The sequence below is a fragment of the Ranitomeya imitator genome, chromosome 5 (genome assembly GCF_032444005.1).
Source record: "Ranitomeya imitator isolate aRanImi1 chromosome 5, aRanImi1.pri, whole genome shotgun sequence".
Taxonomy (NCBI): Eukaryota; Metazoa; Chordata; class Amphibia; order Anura; family Dendrobatidae; genus Ranitomeya; species Ranitomeya imitator.
The window spans coordinates 325,727,569-325,744,732 of NC_091286.1; the positions used below are offsets into that span (position 1 = coordinate 325,727,569).

Here is a 17,164-nt window from a genome sequence, read left to right on the forward strand (position 1 = left end):
TGCTACATTTTTCCGATTGCTCTACTAGTAGTGGTGGTAAATACCAACGGTCGATAATTGACCGTAGAATATAATTGTGAGTGGATTAGGGTTTACGTTGTGAGCTAAGAAGGAACGGGCCACGGCTACTTCTGGAATACCAGGCAGAGTGTTTCCATCTGGCTCTCCTGTGCGGACAGTATAAGCATAATCCATAGTGTTTAGGCTTTATAATCACAGTAATGTAGAATTCGGCTCATTTGGGCTACCTACAATGGAAGATATTTATCTCCTGCAGAGCACAGCTTCCCCAAATGCATACCCATAGCGGTTTATCTAGCCGAGCCAGCAACATATACTTATTTGTCTTCCAAGTGACTGAAAATATGTAGCACGGGCAGCACATGCAATGCTTTTTTCCCCAGGAAATAGTGTTGCCCCTAACATTTCACTTCTGCAGCATGAAAAAGATGATATTTATGTGCTGATAGTAAGACGCAAGAACATCAAGGCCTCTTCCCTGGAAGGCATGGAATATGCCTCACATCTATCAATAATGGAATACATACGGGAACTAGCACTCAGGCTAGACTTCCACTTACTGATAAATATCCCCCCAATTCAAGCCATTCTCTGCTATATACCTGCAATGGCCAGCTAAGTACTATTTAATGGTACAAGTGATGCCAACATTCTCACATTTATCTTCTGCCAGGACTCAAATTATAACAAGTTAAGCCTGAAATTCAATGAGGGCTATCACCGGGTTCTGGCAGGGCACTTTTTCATTACGTGTGCCACGTCTGTAGACGCTAACTGCAGTTTTATAATCCTCGGGAAACTCAAATGACTTTCTTTAATAAGGTTTCATGTGTAATTGCTAAGCACTGGTGGATTCCGGTGCCGCTGATCAGACACTCCAGCGGCTGAGCACAATCCACTTTAACACTCGGAGCAGAGAAATTGAAAGCAAGTTGGAAAGTTGGAAGCCTAATCTAGTTAGAAATAGAGGTTAGAGGTTGCCCGGGCATCTCAGGCATTTCGCGCAGCACTGTGTCTAAGCTTATAACCGCATTAAAGGCAAGGCGGCCCATATTAGATCCCCCTTCATTGTGAGCGAAGTCTGTGGAGCATGAGGTCACCTAATGAACACATCCTTCCATGTGTATCACGTCTACTCCGCCGGCTATAGGGGAATGGCAGACTTGTTTGGAGCCATGTAAAACAAATGCCCTGAACAAGCTTACTTGAACAGGGTACTTAATTTTCAGCAGCAAAATGTTGACTATATGCTCGTGCTTTCATTTATTCTGGAGGGCTGCGCCGTGCTTGTTTGCTACAATAATTCCCTTCCTTGGCTTTCATCCCAAGCAACTGCAGAGAAAATGCTTTGCACTAGAAACATAGATCAGCTTCTGCCTGCACTGAGCCTGGCAGCCCGGCCATGAATTCCCCACAGCTATGATGGAATACTTGACTCGCCAATGCTCTTGATCATTGATCCACCCCCGATCTGTACACACTCCGTGCCATCTCTCTTCAGGTCAAAGCTTTACCAACGTTCTCTATGCCAAATGTATGTCTCTAATATTCATACCGAGGCAGATTTATACAGAGAACAGGAGAAAAAAAGCCAAACATTAGCTAACGTTTATTTAAATCGTTAGAAACCAACAGACTACTGCCTCAAACTGACTGTAATGAGTCTAGGCTTCATTATTAAACCATTACCTGGCTGATGGCCCTGACTTTGTGCTGCCTTTCACCACCAGGAAAGTGGTGCTGGTTATACAAGGTACGAGCTGAAGTTCACTCTTCTCAAATCTGAACTCTTGTTGGTCTGGTGTTGGGAATAAAGTCACATTTTGGGGGGATTTTTGCCATTTATTATTTTTTTTAATTTATTTTTTGTCTTTTTCCATGTTTTTTATTTATTTATTTCACTCACTTATATATGAGATATTGGTCATAGTCATAGTTATTAAAGTTGAAGGAAGACTTTAAGTCCATCTAGTTCAACCCATAGCCTAACCTAACATGCCCTAACATGTAGATCCAGAGGAAGGCAACTTTTTTATATTTATTATTCTACATTTTTAGAGCACCGTTGATTCCATGGTGCCGTACATGACAAGGGGTGACATGCAAAATATAAATGACACAGCACAAACTAACAATTAAAGACTGGTACGGAAAGTAGAGGGTCCTACCCTTGCGGGCTACAGGATAATGGGGATAGATACCAATCTTTAGCAAGCTTTGGGTATCCACTTTTTTTTTTTCCACTTGTCTTCAAAAAGTGCAGAAAAAAATGCAACAAAGTAATAAAACGACCACTGCAAATGCTATAAAAAAAATACTTAAAGCTGAAAAAAAAATAAAATAAAGTGTGTGTAGGAGGCCTGATTGATAGCTCAGCAGGCCGGTATTGCAGAGCAAGAGCTTGTCCTAAATCCCTGCTGTGTTTAGAGACAGACACGGGAGACGCAGTACATTATACGTTGCCGTCAGACCTCACGCGTTTTGTGCACGAGCATCACTATATTTCCGGAGATGAGTTTAATTAGTGCGGTCATGTTGCCTGTTTCAGTAACTTCTCACCTGGGAGAGCAGGCATCCTTCCTACATCCTTATCAAGGCCAGCAGCTATACATACAGTTTATATATATATATCACCACAAAGAACTCAAGCGCAGGAATTAATTTGCCTTGAGCGTTAATAATGCATGATCGGGCAGCTTCAGTCAATTCCCTCTTTCTAGTGTTTCCTTGTTAGCCGGGCTTGCAATAACAAATGTGGAAATGGAAATGTTTTACTGTACGTCACAGTCTCTAGTAGGCATTGAGTCTTGTTGGAAATGCAGTTAATATTTAATATCATTATTTCTGCTGATTTTATTTTATTTTTTTAAATTTATTTAACATCCAAAATCCCTAATTAGCTTCTCATTAGACCGTCGTGCAGCACATTGTCCTTTAAGTCCGGTAGGTGAGCTCGAAAGATATCGAGATCGCTTCTGGGCCGCTATACCAAGTCTTCTGTTAGCACTTAGTAATCTGCACATGCATTAAATATGAGCATAATGCGCGTCTCTCTAACAGGGACTAGATAAACGAGTTCTTGGCTCCTTTTCATTGCCGGTTATTAAACACACAGATGAGCATTACGGCTCTTGGAAATACTTCTTTCAATCAAGTCGTCAAAGCATCAGCTATGTAATGATGAGCTTTACCCAAATTGTACTGCGATTTAATCATTCAGAATGGAAAAGAAAGGGAAACGGGGCTTCAGTTTCCTTCTTTTCTCCTCAAAACAGAGAGCCGCTGTGAAGGCATAACTTGATAGGTGCGCACAATAGGGCAAATTGTTCTGGAGCTGAAGGCTTGTGTCATTATTTCTAAATCCACCAAGTGACTCGGGGAAGTCAGAAAATGAACTGGATTTATTCCGTCTGAAAGCTGGCTAGAGCCTTTTCCCCCGCAAATGATATATTTTATTGTAAACCGCTTTCGAGCGTCAGAAAGTGAACTTTTCTTAAAGGGGTAGTGCATACAACACCCTTTCTTCTAAGTTGGTGGAGATGAACCAACGTAGTCAGGGTTTCTAGAATCCTATGTCATGAATGGGTGTAAGCATATGTATATCACTTAATCTAGCTTTTGCTTCTTTACATAAGAGTAGGGAAAGTGAGAATATCTAGTAAACTCGACCCTGCCTGTGCAGTATGTACTCACCCTATGGTAGGTTTAGCAATGGGTATGTGCACATGTTGCGTTTTTGGCCTGGAAAAAAAACCCATAGCGTTTTACAGTACCAGTAAAGTGAATGAGATTTCTGAAATCTCATGTGCACGCCACTTATTTTTCCTTGCACATTGGAAACGGTTTCAAATCTGCAACTTATCACGCATTTTTTGCTTATTCTAATGAGTAGGTAAAAAAAAAAACGTTCAAATCAAAATGTTTTTCCTGCCAACACATCAGTAAGGCTACGTTCACACTAGCGTTCGGCTAGTGTGCGTCGCGCTAGCGTCGGGCGACGCAGCGGCGACGCACGCGTCATCCGCCCCTATGTTTAACATGGGGGACGCATGCGTTTTTGCTTGTTGCGTTTTCCGACACGTGCGTCTTTTTTGACGCTAGCGTCGGACCAAGAAAACGCTACAAGTTGCATTTTTCTTGTGTCCGATTTTCGTCAAAAAACGACGCACGCGTCGAAAAACGCAGCGTTTTTGCGTGCGTTTTTCGGTGCGTTGTGCGTCGCGTCGCCGACGCAGCGGCGCACAACGCTAGTGTGAACGTAGCCTAATTGCAGCAGATTTTCCAGCTGCAAATACTGAATGTGTGCACATACCCTTAAGAGAAAAACATATTTGCTATAATTAAATGTACCACAAGGGCTGTCACCAAGCTTTCCTGGACCCCTGAATGGGAAATTGGAATCAAGAACTACTTTTTGGTTGCTAAAGGTTGGCAGTGCAATATCTCGGGGTTCACATCTGACATGTATGTGGAGTTTGTATGTCTTCCTCTATCACTAGTCTGAGATGTGGAGCACAACATATATACTGTAATAAAGAAAATTCTCATCACATAAACCCCTAAGGGTATGTTTCCACATTCAGGAAACGCTGCGTAAAGCCGCAGCGTCAGACACGCAGCGTCCAGATGTTACAGCAGAGTGGAGGGGATTTCATGAAATCTCCTCTCCACTATGCATTAAAAGACGCATGCGGCAGACCTGCGAAAACGGACATGGGGCGCGACTTTTCAGAACGCAGAATGTCCTTACATTGCTCAAACAACGCATGAAAAACGCAGGTGACCTGCCAGTGACCTCAGGTGCAGATTTTACCTGTGTAAAATCCTGACCAAATCCTGATGCAATCCTGAACGTGGACACATACCCTTAAGGAAACATACTATTTTCGTTTTTGTGGTTTAATTTATTCTTCCATTTTTATCAAAGGGCCATAACTTTTTCTTCCACCGACATAGATGTATGAGAAATTTGTCTTTTGAAGCATGGATTGTAGTTTTGAAAAAAAAAAATCATTTTATGGGGGTATATATATATATATATATATATATATATATATATATATATATATATATATATATATATATATATATATATATATATATATATATATATATATATATATATACACATATATATATATACACACACACACACACACACACACCACCATTTTCTAAGAACCATACGTTTTATATTTTTCCATAAATGGAGCTGTAGGTGGGCTTGTGTTTTGTATGACATGTGTGTTTAATACTATTTGGAGGCACAATTGCTTTTTATTGCATCTTGTGTGGGAGATGCCGCAAGACCAAAAAAAACTAGTAGTTTTTTTTTCTTTACGATATATATTTACCGCATCGGATAAACAATCTTTTATTTTTAAAAATTGGACATGTAAAGATTTGGCAATGTCAAACATAGAGTATTCTAAATTTTATTTTCAATACTTTATTTGTGTCTAGGAAATAAGTAGCGGTTCAATTTGTTATATATATATATATATATATATATATATATATATATATATATATATATATATATATATATATATATATATATATATATATATATATATATATATATATAATCTTTTTGGAACCTTTTTTCCGTTTTTTAGTTCCAATAGGGGACTTAAACATATGATCATGTACGCGCTTGTACTAGACACTGCAATATTGCAGTTAATATTAAAAATCGGTCTCCCACGAGATTAAACATGACCGTAACAAGGTGCCACTAGCACCCTACGATCGTGTAGCTGAATAGGCGTTGATGGGAACCTGAACAAATGCATGGGCCTGATTGCAGCACTTATTTGCCGCTGCCAGTGTTTGACAGCAACATTTTAGGGGTTAACCACAGTAACTACTACTGTTATAGGTAGATGACGAGTATGTAGGAAAATTTGCATCTACTCTGCGTAGAGCCAGCTCTGTTGCTGAGACCATAGCGTGGCATATCTATTTATCATGGAGCGTTAACGGGTTAAAGAGCTTTTAGACACTTTTGTAGACTTTATGGAATTTACTAAGTATTTTTTACTTAAGATTACAAGGAGAAATAGAAATCCTGTCCTGGAGCCAGTTAGACTTTTTTTTTATTAGTTTCCCACCAATAACAACCTTTTATAGACTTGAAAAGTAATCAATCGTACGAGCAACAACCTAGTGTAAGCTAGGGCGGAAGTAGCCGTTTTAACGGTCCCTGGTGCCGTAGGGGCCTAGAGACTCTTTTTCCACATACTATATGACTATTTCATGTGTTTATAATTGGCACATGATAAATGTGAGGGGGTCCAAATTTCCATTAGGTCCCCCGGGACTTCAAGTTAGGGTATATTGGCAATGGACAGATTTCTTGCAGACACTTTTTGCTCCTGAAAATTAGTTCCATTTTTTTTTTGAACGGTGTCAAGCATATGGCTGGGACAGAAGCAAAACAAGTCTTTTACAGTAAATCTGCCATGTTTAATAATAGCAAAGAATTAACTCCAATAAAAATTGTTAATCCGCTGAAATGTTTTTATTTTTTTTTCTACCATAGTCAGATCAGCATGCAGTGCCATATGTTGTATTATCCCCCACCCCCCCAATAGTAACAGCTATCTTATCAGATGAATCGTGAATGACGGACCTGTGATATCTTGTCTGTCTTCTGTTACAGACAGAGCCTTCCTTCTTTTCTATATATTCTTGTGACACCGCAGCCTGGTATGCGGTACATCAGGGCATGGGATTGATGGAGCAGACATTAGCAGAAATGGCATTTTATATGAAACCTCGTAGAATAAGGTGCAGCTTAAAGGGATATGCACTAATGTGACAGGCTACTGGGGTTGTGAGGGGTGTATGAGCGGCTCTGCACCTGTTCTGCTGGACAAGAGTCATCCTTATATAAAAAGGACAGCCTTCCATCTAAATGATTGCCATGTAATCCTAGATCTCCTTGGCACATGGAAAATTCCTTGCCCCCCAAAATGAGCTCTTCCAGTAGAGGAGCGCAGGGCCCACATTTGTCAGAGGCAGCCCCTTTAGTTTAGTGTCCTAGTGATTTTAATGAACACATTGGTAAATGGTTGCATTCTCGTGTAAACTAACAGGTCAGTGTCTGTATTGGGTATGAAGTTGATCCCGCCGTATATTGCTACATTATGTATGCACATACACTACACTGTTTTACAGTTGGATACATGAGATTTACCCTTTTGCCGCCACAAATGTTCTCACTTTTGGAAAATACACATAAAATAAAGATAAAATTCCTACTCTCCCCTCATACCCATATATTTTTTGCACTCTTGTGCATTTTCATATAATTTTGCATCGAAACATATTGTTTTTTAAAAAAATAATTAAAAATACATAAAAATCATGTTTCTTGGGTAGGGTTTACATCGTGTTTGCCCCTACCTTCAGTGACTCCGTCGGGACTTGCATCTGAACCCATGCAAAACGGGGTTAGGGAGTATGCGCTGGCGGGGCCATGGACAGTGATGATGCAGCCAGCTTTTAGTGGCGTTGTCAGTGGAAGGGTTAACGCTTTTAATTTCATAGAATTTCGAGTTCTGTGTGGTTTTTGTCCTATGTATTCTGATGCTTTTTAGCCATTATTCACTGGTATTCTTCGTACAGCTTTTATCTTCACTTTACTTTGCCATTAATGCTGCTTTACTGCTCCTGTTAATAAAAACCCTTGAATCCTATTCAGAGCTTTGTTTGCTGGGATGTTTTTTCTGTTACTACTATATAAATTCTTGCATTTTTATCTGTGTACCAAAATATACAAACCCACAACACGCTGAGAACAAAGATAAGGGAAACCTGGAAAGGACGCTGAAAATAATCATTTGTGTTCCCAAGTTTACTGAAAAAGCGAGACACAAATATTCACTTTCTTGGGAAAGGATGGTGTAGTTTATATATTTGTAATGGGTTCGCCAGGTTTTTATCAAACCATTATTTTTTTTTTTTTAATATACGCAAGCTGAAAATCCTATCTGAAAAGAACATTGTGCTAATGTGAACGAGTCTCCCGAGACCCAGATCAGCTTTCATTGTGACCAAGTCAAAGTGCAGGTAAAGTTCTCCCAGTAACCAATGCCGTTATGGTAAATCTGCCAAATCACACTGCCATTGTCAATAAGCAGGCCTTTAAAATCAATGTTTAATGCTGAGTGTGAAAACGGCAGCTACTTGACTGACCTCTCAGCTTCTGGCTGCCCGTGTGCCTGTACTTTAATGGGCTCTTTAACTTTCCTAGTATGAAGTTCTACAATTTTACATTCCAGGTTTCTCATTTTAGTGAAAAATGGTTTCATTAAGGCTACGTTCACACGTTGTTTGTAAGGCGTCGGCACAGACGCCAGCAGTCCTTTTCCTGAGGTGGCTTTGCCGTAATTCCTGCGACGGCATCACTTAACTCTATACTGATAAGAGAGCTTGTGGCGACTGTCCAGGTCACTTCCACTTTTCTGAACCAATAATAATAATAACATGGCAATGTCTTTTTGACACTCCTGGTAATTAGGTTAGTTTTATTGGGTGCTTTTTCAGTTGGATTCTCACTTGAAAAAGCTGCCATGTCCACATACCCTATTCCCAGGAAATTTTTTGGCAAGTACTGTAGCATACCAAATACTAAGAGTGTGTATTACACACACTGTTAGGATTCTGCTCTGCTTGACAGGTCAAGTGGTCATTGTTTTTGACCTAATGTATGTGTCTTGCTCCCTTGCAGTCATGTGCTGCCTAGCTTCTCTTCTGCTTCTCTCAGTATTCATAGAGAAAAGAAGCTCGTCGGCACAGAGCTTCCCGAAAATTTGCTTGGGCCTGGAAAACCCCCTTTTTAAATTAGCAATTATATCATCAAGGGGTGATAAAAGAAATCAGTTACTGAAATAAACATTACCCTATGTGGCCATAAAGCAGTGACGTGGACTATCTCTGTGCAGTATTTGTTGTTCTCCTAAACAGTTAAGATTTCATCTCCCCTCCATTTCCAAACATTGAATTTTCACCAAGGTTACCTTCCCTAGATCCCCTCACAGGGTCACTGAGGCCGCGCTGCGGGTCTGTTTGCAGGGACTTCACATTGGAAATCTGCTTTAGCTGTCCCTGAGCACACACAACTTCTCGAAGAAAATAAGGACTCTGTAGAATAAAACCAAGAACTTTGTTATCCAGGGAAAGAAATTCACCATTGACCGCAAAGCTTCATCCATGCCAGTCCTACAGTCTCTGCAATACCTAAGGGTGCACACTCCATTTTGATGCAGTTTTTGAAGCCAAAGAAGGAGTGGATAGTAAATTTACAGGATGTATATATGAAATATTCTACTTCTCTTTTTTTTCTTTTTTGTTAATTAAAGCCACTCCTAGTTTGGCTTCAAAAACAAATGAAGATAGCACAATCGACAGAATCCTAATGATTCTTGTAAAGGGGTTTCCTGTTATGATATATGTAATTTACTAATATTCTGTAACTCTGAAAGCGCCAGTGATCTCGCGCTGTCAGTACTGCTACTGGTAATTTCTACATCTGGTTTGACCCAGGAGATTGCTTCCTCCATGAACATTTGACCAGCAATTTGTATCAAGGGGACTGACTTGGCTATTGAAATGAGCCCATCAGCCAGACCCAATTTGTACACTTTACTGGTTACTTACCGTTTACAGGACGATCACTCCTCTGTTCACCCCTAATGGAGGTCCTGTGACCTTGGACCAGCACTAATTCTAATTTTGAAAAGCTAAAAGCATATCCTAAGCAACTGGCTCATTTGTAGACTTGCTTAGAATGTTTTATTGTAGACTGAAGGTTTTTTTTATTTGAAAGGGCTCATTGAGATGTCAGGTTTTTCAATAACGAGTTCTAGCCGTGGTTTACACCGATAATAGGAACGTGTTTCACCTATGGAGATGTTCTCTTCACAGATTTTTGCAGCAAAACACAGAAACATGTCCAATTTTGACCTGGGTTACTAATCAAGTCTATGGGTCCGTGAAAAAAAAAAATGGCCAGTGCTCAGATGTCATCTGTTTGCTGTCCGACTTTCATGTTTATTTGATAGAAGAAACGTAAAAATATGTCTTCTCCCCCATAAAAAACATTATGAAACTGATGGTAGCAATTGACATTTTGGACAAACTGGTCCAAAGCACTGATTACAATCGGTCCGTTTTTTGTGTACGAGAAAATCATTGCGGGTTAGAACCTATGGCAGCTTTCCTTGATACCCTTGTTTTCCTTAGAAGGTGTCACAGGTAAATAAAATAAGCAGGAAATGGTTCACACGAAAAATTCTGCAATGCTACCTTAGAGTTAAGGGACACAGCAAGGGAAATTGTAACTGTGTGTTTTGTTTTTTTCCCTTTTGTTTGTTTTCTACTGAAGTGATCAAATCAAATGATTAATCCGCATTCTAATCTCCCGCTGGTCGTGCCGCCATTGTAAGCCTATATTAATGTGAAGGGAGACATGGCATTCTTATTATTCATAAGCAGTCAGACGCTAACCGATGACAGCAATCCCAGAGAGCTGTGACATTGATTGATAGACATGCTGTGAGACTATGCACAAACCATTTAGACACATAACGCCGCAGTCGCCCGGCAGCCCCTAAAAAGCATCATGCCAGGCATTCACTTTCCCTAAACAGCACTGAAGACTTTTGTGATTACGGCGGAGGGGGGTTGCATGTTTTTTTGCTACTTTTCTGTATAAATCAGCATATAATAATACTGGACTGGCATTTCACATTCCATGCACTAATATAAGGCTATAAATAGATGGTAAAAGATCTTTAGTGGTCTGTGTTTTTATAGATTGAGGTTATGATAGGTTTGGCAGCGTGCATTCTGGTTTGAGATCACTTTCGACATGGTCTTGGCAATGGTATAATTATGGCTGCTACATGTAACATAGCTCGTCCTCTATGACCTACGTATGTGGACACACATAATACACCGTGAAAGCTCTTTATTCCGACAAGTGGCTAGTACAGCATGGGCCACTAGTAGTGCCATGAACATTACCCCAATGAGGCATCATTTTAGGGGTAACACAAGGCAGAATAAAGTGGAGAACCAAGGTAGGAAGATGCATAAGCAAGGGTGTTTTCCATGTTAGAGATACATTGTAGATAGCCTGGCTCTTTAATTGATATTCAATCCTGAATTTAATTCTATACAGGATCAATTTACACATCAATAATATGCAAGCATGTTGCATTAAAAAACATGGCATGGGAGTGATAAGAATACGGTGTGTATGTGACTCCAGCGTATTCCTGTAGTGTTGACAACTTGCATTATCGTAAAGGCTTATTTAGCCATCTTCATATCCCAGCATAGGAATTTCATGATCTTTAACTAGTAGTACACAATTAGTTTATAATATGTTATTTTAATGTAAGTGGACTCAACTAAAACTTTGACCCCAATACATTATTTGCGATTTATTTAAGTCAATTTTCTTTATTTCTTTTTTTCCTTGTTTTGTAGTATTTGCTGACTTTATTTTGTACCACATTATTAAAAAATGGCACATGCGGTTCATTAAAAAAAATCAAGAGTGTGCTTTAAAGGTTGTCATTTATTGGATTTGGGGACTTTTGAGAGCAAAAGGTCATAAAGCTTTTAAAAAGTTGTCTTAAAATATGCCAAAATATAGAGTCCGCCACAAACATTAGTGCAGGCAGGGATTGGTGTGAATTGCTCCCCAAAAAATGACATTTTCGCCTCTCATGAATGTGTCTTAGGCTATGTGCACACGATGCGGATTTTGCTGCGGATCCGCAGCGTTTCCGCAGCCGCGGGTCCACAGCAGTTTCCCATGAGTTTACATTACAATCTAAACCTATGGGAAACAGAAAATGCTGTGCCCACGCGGAAACGCAGCGGTTTACATTCCGCAGCATGTCACTTCTTTCTGCGGATTCCACAGCGGTTTTACACCTGCTCCAATAGAAAACCGCAGGTGTAAAACCGCAGTGAAATCCGCACAAAAACCGCGGTAAATCTGCTTCAAAAAACAGCGTTTTTGCCCTGCAGATTTATCAAATCCTCTGAGGAAAAATCCGCAGAGGACCATTCTACGTGTGCACATAGCCTAAAACATCTGGATAAGAAAAGCTGTTGAGAAGAAAATAAAAAAATACCATATTGAAAAAAAAAAAAGGCTTAAAAAGGGGAAAGCAACTTAAAAAAAGGCTCAAAACTTATGGCAAGTAAGGCGCCAATAATAAAGTGCAAAAACAGAAAAAGTGCAAATTACTCCAGAAAACTGGAGGAGACAGGGGCTTTTGTGTTTCTAGTGAAAATAAAAAGTGCATTAGATATTAAAAGGATAAAGTCTTGTGGATTGTACATACCACAACTGTGTAAAATGTAAAATACACAATGCAGGATGTTCTGTCAATGTTTTCATAAGAATTTCGGAAAATTATGAAATGTCCTATAAATGTCTTTTCTGTTCCTGATGTAAGGATCTCGGCTTTTAGTTGAGATGAATCTGTGCTGCACTTTATGTACTCGCTCAGTAGTGACCAGTGCTGTGGAGTCGGGAATCAGGAAAATGTCCTGTAAATGTCTGATCTGTTCCTGATCTCGGCTTTTAGTTGAGATGAATCTGTGCTGCACTTTATGTACACGCTCAGTAGTGACCAGTGCTGTGGAGTCGGGAATCAGGAAAATGTCCTATAAATGTCTGATCTGTTCCTGATCTCGGCTTTTAGTTGAGATGAATCTGTGCTGCACTTTACAGTATGTGCATGCTCAGTAGTAAAGTTCCTCTATAAATGAGCGCTAAAAGGCACTGATAAGGAATTCCTGCACTCATCTCAGAACTGTTATATTCCAATGAATATAATTTATGTTCTATCTGCGGTAAATAGATTATTGTATCAAAATGGTGATGAAAAGCCTGATGTTACCATTTTACTACAATAAATTTATCACTTAAAGGGCTTTTGCCACAAACAAAAGTTCATATTAATCAATGGATCTTGGAATAATAATTTCAACCATTGGATGTGTTTAGATACGGTAAATGTTCCTGTGCTGAGATAATCTTATAAATGTGCCCCTGCTATGTACTGTGTAATGGCTGTGTCTCACCATGCTGGAACATTTTCTGATCAAGGTTGAACTTGATGGACCTAGGTCTTTTTTTCAACTTATGTAACTTTTGCATGACAAAAACCTGACATTTTAACAAGAGTATGTAGACTTTTTAGATCCACTGTATTTACAGTGACTTGCGAAAGTATTCATCCCTTGGCTTTTTACCTATTTTGTTACATCACAACCTGTGTTTTTAAATATTTTTGTAGTCCGATTTGTGTGCAGTGTATCAGCACTAAATGGTTTAAGTTGATAAAGTGAGAAAACTATCAGCATAAATTAAACGTATGGGATCAAATGGCTAAAAATTGGAATGGGCATATGTATTCACCCCGTTTGCTTTGAAGCCCCTAAAAATTTCTGTTGCAAGCAATTCCCTTCATAAATCACATGCTTAGTGAAAGGAAGTCCACCTTCCTTTCTAACAAATTCATGTTATATGGTCTGTCAGTATATACACATCCTTTCTGAAAGTCCACAGAGGCTGCAACACCATTAACCCCTTCCTGACCCATGACGCCACGTAGGCGTCATGAAAGTCGGTGCCATTCCGACCCATGACGCCTATGCGGCGTCATGGAAAGATCGCGTCCCTGCAGATCGGGTGAAAGGGTTAACTCCCATTTCACCCGATCTGCAGGGACAGGGGGAGTGGTAGTTTAGCCCAGGGGGGGTGGCTTCACCCCCTCGTGGCTACGATCGCTCTGATTGGCTGTTGAAAGTGAAACTGCCAATCAGAGCGATTTGTAATATTTCACCCATTATAACGGGTGAAATATTACAATCCAGCCATGGCCGATGCTGCAATATCATCGGCCATGGCTGGAAATACTAGTGTGCCCCCACCCCACCCCTCCGATCGCCCCCCCCACCCCCCGATCTGGCCGGTACACTGCTCCGGCTCCCCTCCGTCCAGTGCTCCGCTCCCCCCCGTGCTCGTGTCCGCTCCCCCCGTGCTCCAATCACCCCCCCGTGCTCCAATCACCCCCCCTGCACTCCGATCCACCCCCCCCGTGCTCCGTTCCACCCCCCCGTGCTCCATTCCAGCCCCCCCGTGCTCCGTTCCACGCCCCCCGCGCTCCGTTCCACCCCTCCCGCGCTCCGATTCCCCCCCCTGTGCTCCGATCCCCCCCCCCGTGGTCCCCCCCTACCCTATCATACTTACCGATCCAGCCGTGGTCCCGTCCGTCTTCTCCCGGGCGCCGCCATCTTCCAAAATGGCGGGCGCATGCGCAGTGCGCCCGCCGAATCTTCCGGCCGGCAGATTCGTTCCAAAGTGCATTTTGATCACTGAGATATAATCTATCTCAGTGATCAAAATAAAAAAAATAATAAATGACCCCCCCCCTTTGTCACCCCCATAGGTAGGGACAATAAAAAAATAAAGAAATTTTTTTTTTCCACTAATGTTAGAATAGGGTTAGGGTTAGGGGTAGGGTTAGGGTTAGGGGTAGGGTTAGGGGTAGGGCTAGGGGTAGGGTTAGGGTTAGGGTTAGGGTTAGGGGTAGGGTTAGGGCTAGGGTTAGGGCTAGGGTTAGGGTTAGGAATGTGCACACGTATTCTGGTCCTCTGCGGATTTTTCCGCTGCGGATTTGATAAATCCGCAGTGCTAAACCGCTGCGGATTTATGGCGGATTTACCGCGTTTTTTTCTGCGCATTTCACTGCGGTTTTACAATTGCGATTTTCTATTGGAGCAGTTGTAAAACCGCTGCGGAATCCGCACAAAGAAGTGACATGCTGCGGAATGTAAACCGCTGCGTTTCCGTGCAGTTTTTCCGCAGCATGTGTACAGCGATTTTTGTTTCCCATAGGTTTACATTGAACTGTACACTCATGGGAAACTGCTGCGGATCCGCAACGTTTTCCGCAGCGTGTGCACATACCTTTAGAATTAGGCTATGTGCACACGGTGCGGATTTGGCTGCGGATTCGCAGCAGTGTTCCATCAGGTTTACAGTACCATGTAAACATATGAAAAACCAAATCCGCTGTGCCCATGGTGCGGAAAATACCGCGCGGGAACGCTGCGTTGTATTTTCCGCAGCATGTCAATTCTTTGTGCGGATTCCGCAGCGTTTTACACCTGTTCCTCAATAGGAATCCGCAGGTGAAATCCGCACAAAAAACACTGGAAATCCGCGGAAAATCCGCAGGTAAAACACAGTGCCTTTTACCCGCAGATTTTTCAAAAATGGTGCGGAAATATCTCACACGAATCCGCAACGTGGGCACATAGCCTTAGGGTTAGGGTTGGAATTAGGGTTGTGGTTAGGGTTAGGGGTGTGTTGGGGTTAGTGTTGTGGTTAGGGGTGTGTTGGGGTTAGGGTTGTGATTAGGATTATGGCTACAGTTGGGATTAGGGTTAGGGGTGTGTTGGGGTTAGTGTTGGAGTTAGAATTGAGGGGTTACCACTGTTTAGGCACATCAGGGGTCTCCAAACGCAACATGGCGCCACCATTGATTCCAGCCAATCTCGTATTCAAAAAGTCAAATGGTGCTCCCTCACTTCCGAGCCCTGACGTGTGCCCAAACAGTGGTTTACCCCCACATATGGGGTACCAGCATACTCAGGACAAACTGCGCAACAATTACTGGGGTCCAATTTCTTGTTACCCTTGTGAATCTAAAAAAATGCTTGCTAAAACATAATTTTTGAGTAAAGAAAAATGATTTTTTATTTTCACGGCTCTGCGTTGTAAACGTCTGTGAAGCACTTGGGGGTTCAAAGTGCTCACCACATATCTAGATAAGTTCCTTGGGGGGTCTAGTTTCTAAAATGGGGTTACTTGTGGGGGGTTTCTACTGTTTAGGCACACCAGGGGCTCTGCAAACGCAACGTGACACCCGCAGACCATTCCATCAAAGTCTGCATTTCAAAAGTCACTACTTCCCTTCTGAGCCCCGACGTGTGCCCAAACAGTGGTTTACCCCCACATATGGGGTATCAGCGTACTCAGGAGAAACTGGACAACAACTTTTGGGGTCCAATTTCTCCTGTAACCCTTGGGAAAATAAAAAATTCTGGGCTAAATAATTATTTTTGAGGAAAGAAAACGTATTTATTATTTTCACGGCTCTGCATTATAAACTTCTATGAAGCACTTGGGGGTTCAAAGTGCTCATCACACATCTAGATAAGTTCCTTTCAGGGTCTAGTTTCCAAAATGGGGTCACTTGTGGGGGGTTTCTACTGTTTAGGCACATCAGGGGCTCTGCAAACGCAACGTGACGCCCGCAGAGCATTCCATCAAAGTCTGCATTTCAAAACGTCACTACTTCAATTCCAAGCCCCGGCATGTGCCCAAACAGTAGTTTACCCCCACATATGGGGTATCACCGTACTCAGGAGAAACTGGACAACAAATATTGGGGTCAAATTTCTCCTGTTACCCTTGGGAAAATTAAAAAATTCTGGGCTAAATAATTATTTTTGAGGAAAGAAAACGTATTTATTATTTTCACGGCTCTGCATTATAAACTTCTATGAAGCACTTGGGGGTTCAAAGTGCTCACCACACATCTAGATAAGTTCCTTTGGGGGTCTAGTTTCCAAAATGGGGTCACTTGTGGGGGGTTTCTACTGTTAAGCCACATCAGGGGCTCTGCAAACGCAACGTGACGCCCACAGAGCATTCCATCAAAGTCTGCATTTCAAAACGTCACTACTTCACTTCCGAGCCCCGGCATGTGCCCAAACAGTGATTTACCCCCACATATGGGGTATCAGCGTACTCAGGAGAAACTGGACAACAACTTTTGGGGTCAAATTTCTCCTGTTACCCTTGGGAAAATAAAAAATTGCAGGCTAAAAGATCATTTTTGAGAAAATAATTTTTTTTTTTATTTTCATGGCTCTGCGTTATAAACTTCTGTGAAGCACTTGGGGGTTCAAAGTCCTCACCACACATCTAGATTAGTTCCTTTGGGGGTCTAGTTTCTAAAATGGTGTCATTTCTGGGGGATCTCCAATGTTTAGGCACACAGGGGCTCTCCAAACGTGACATGGTGTCCGCTAATGA

At 41.5% G+C, this 17,164-nt stretch overlaps 1 protein-coding gene across 4 annotated transcripts in view; it reads left to right on the top strand.

Moving 5' to 3' along the window:
- Window positions 1–17,164, top strand: part of EPHA7 (EPH receptor A7) — a 302,242-nt gene that overhangs the window by 9,714 nt on the left and 275,364 nt on the right. The gene's annotated exons all lie outside the window — the stretch shown is intronic.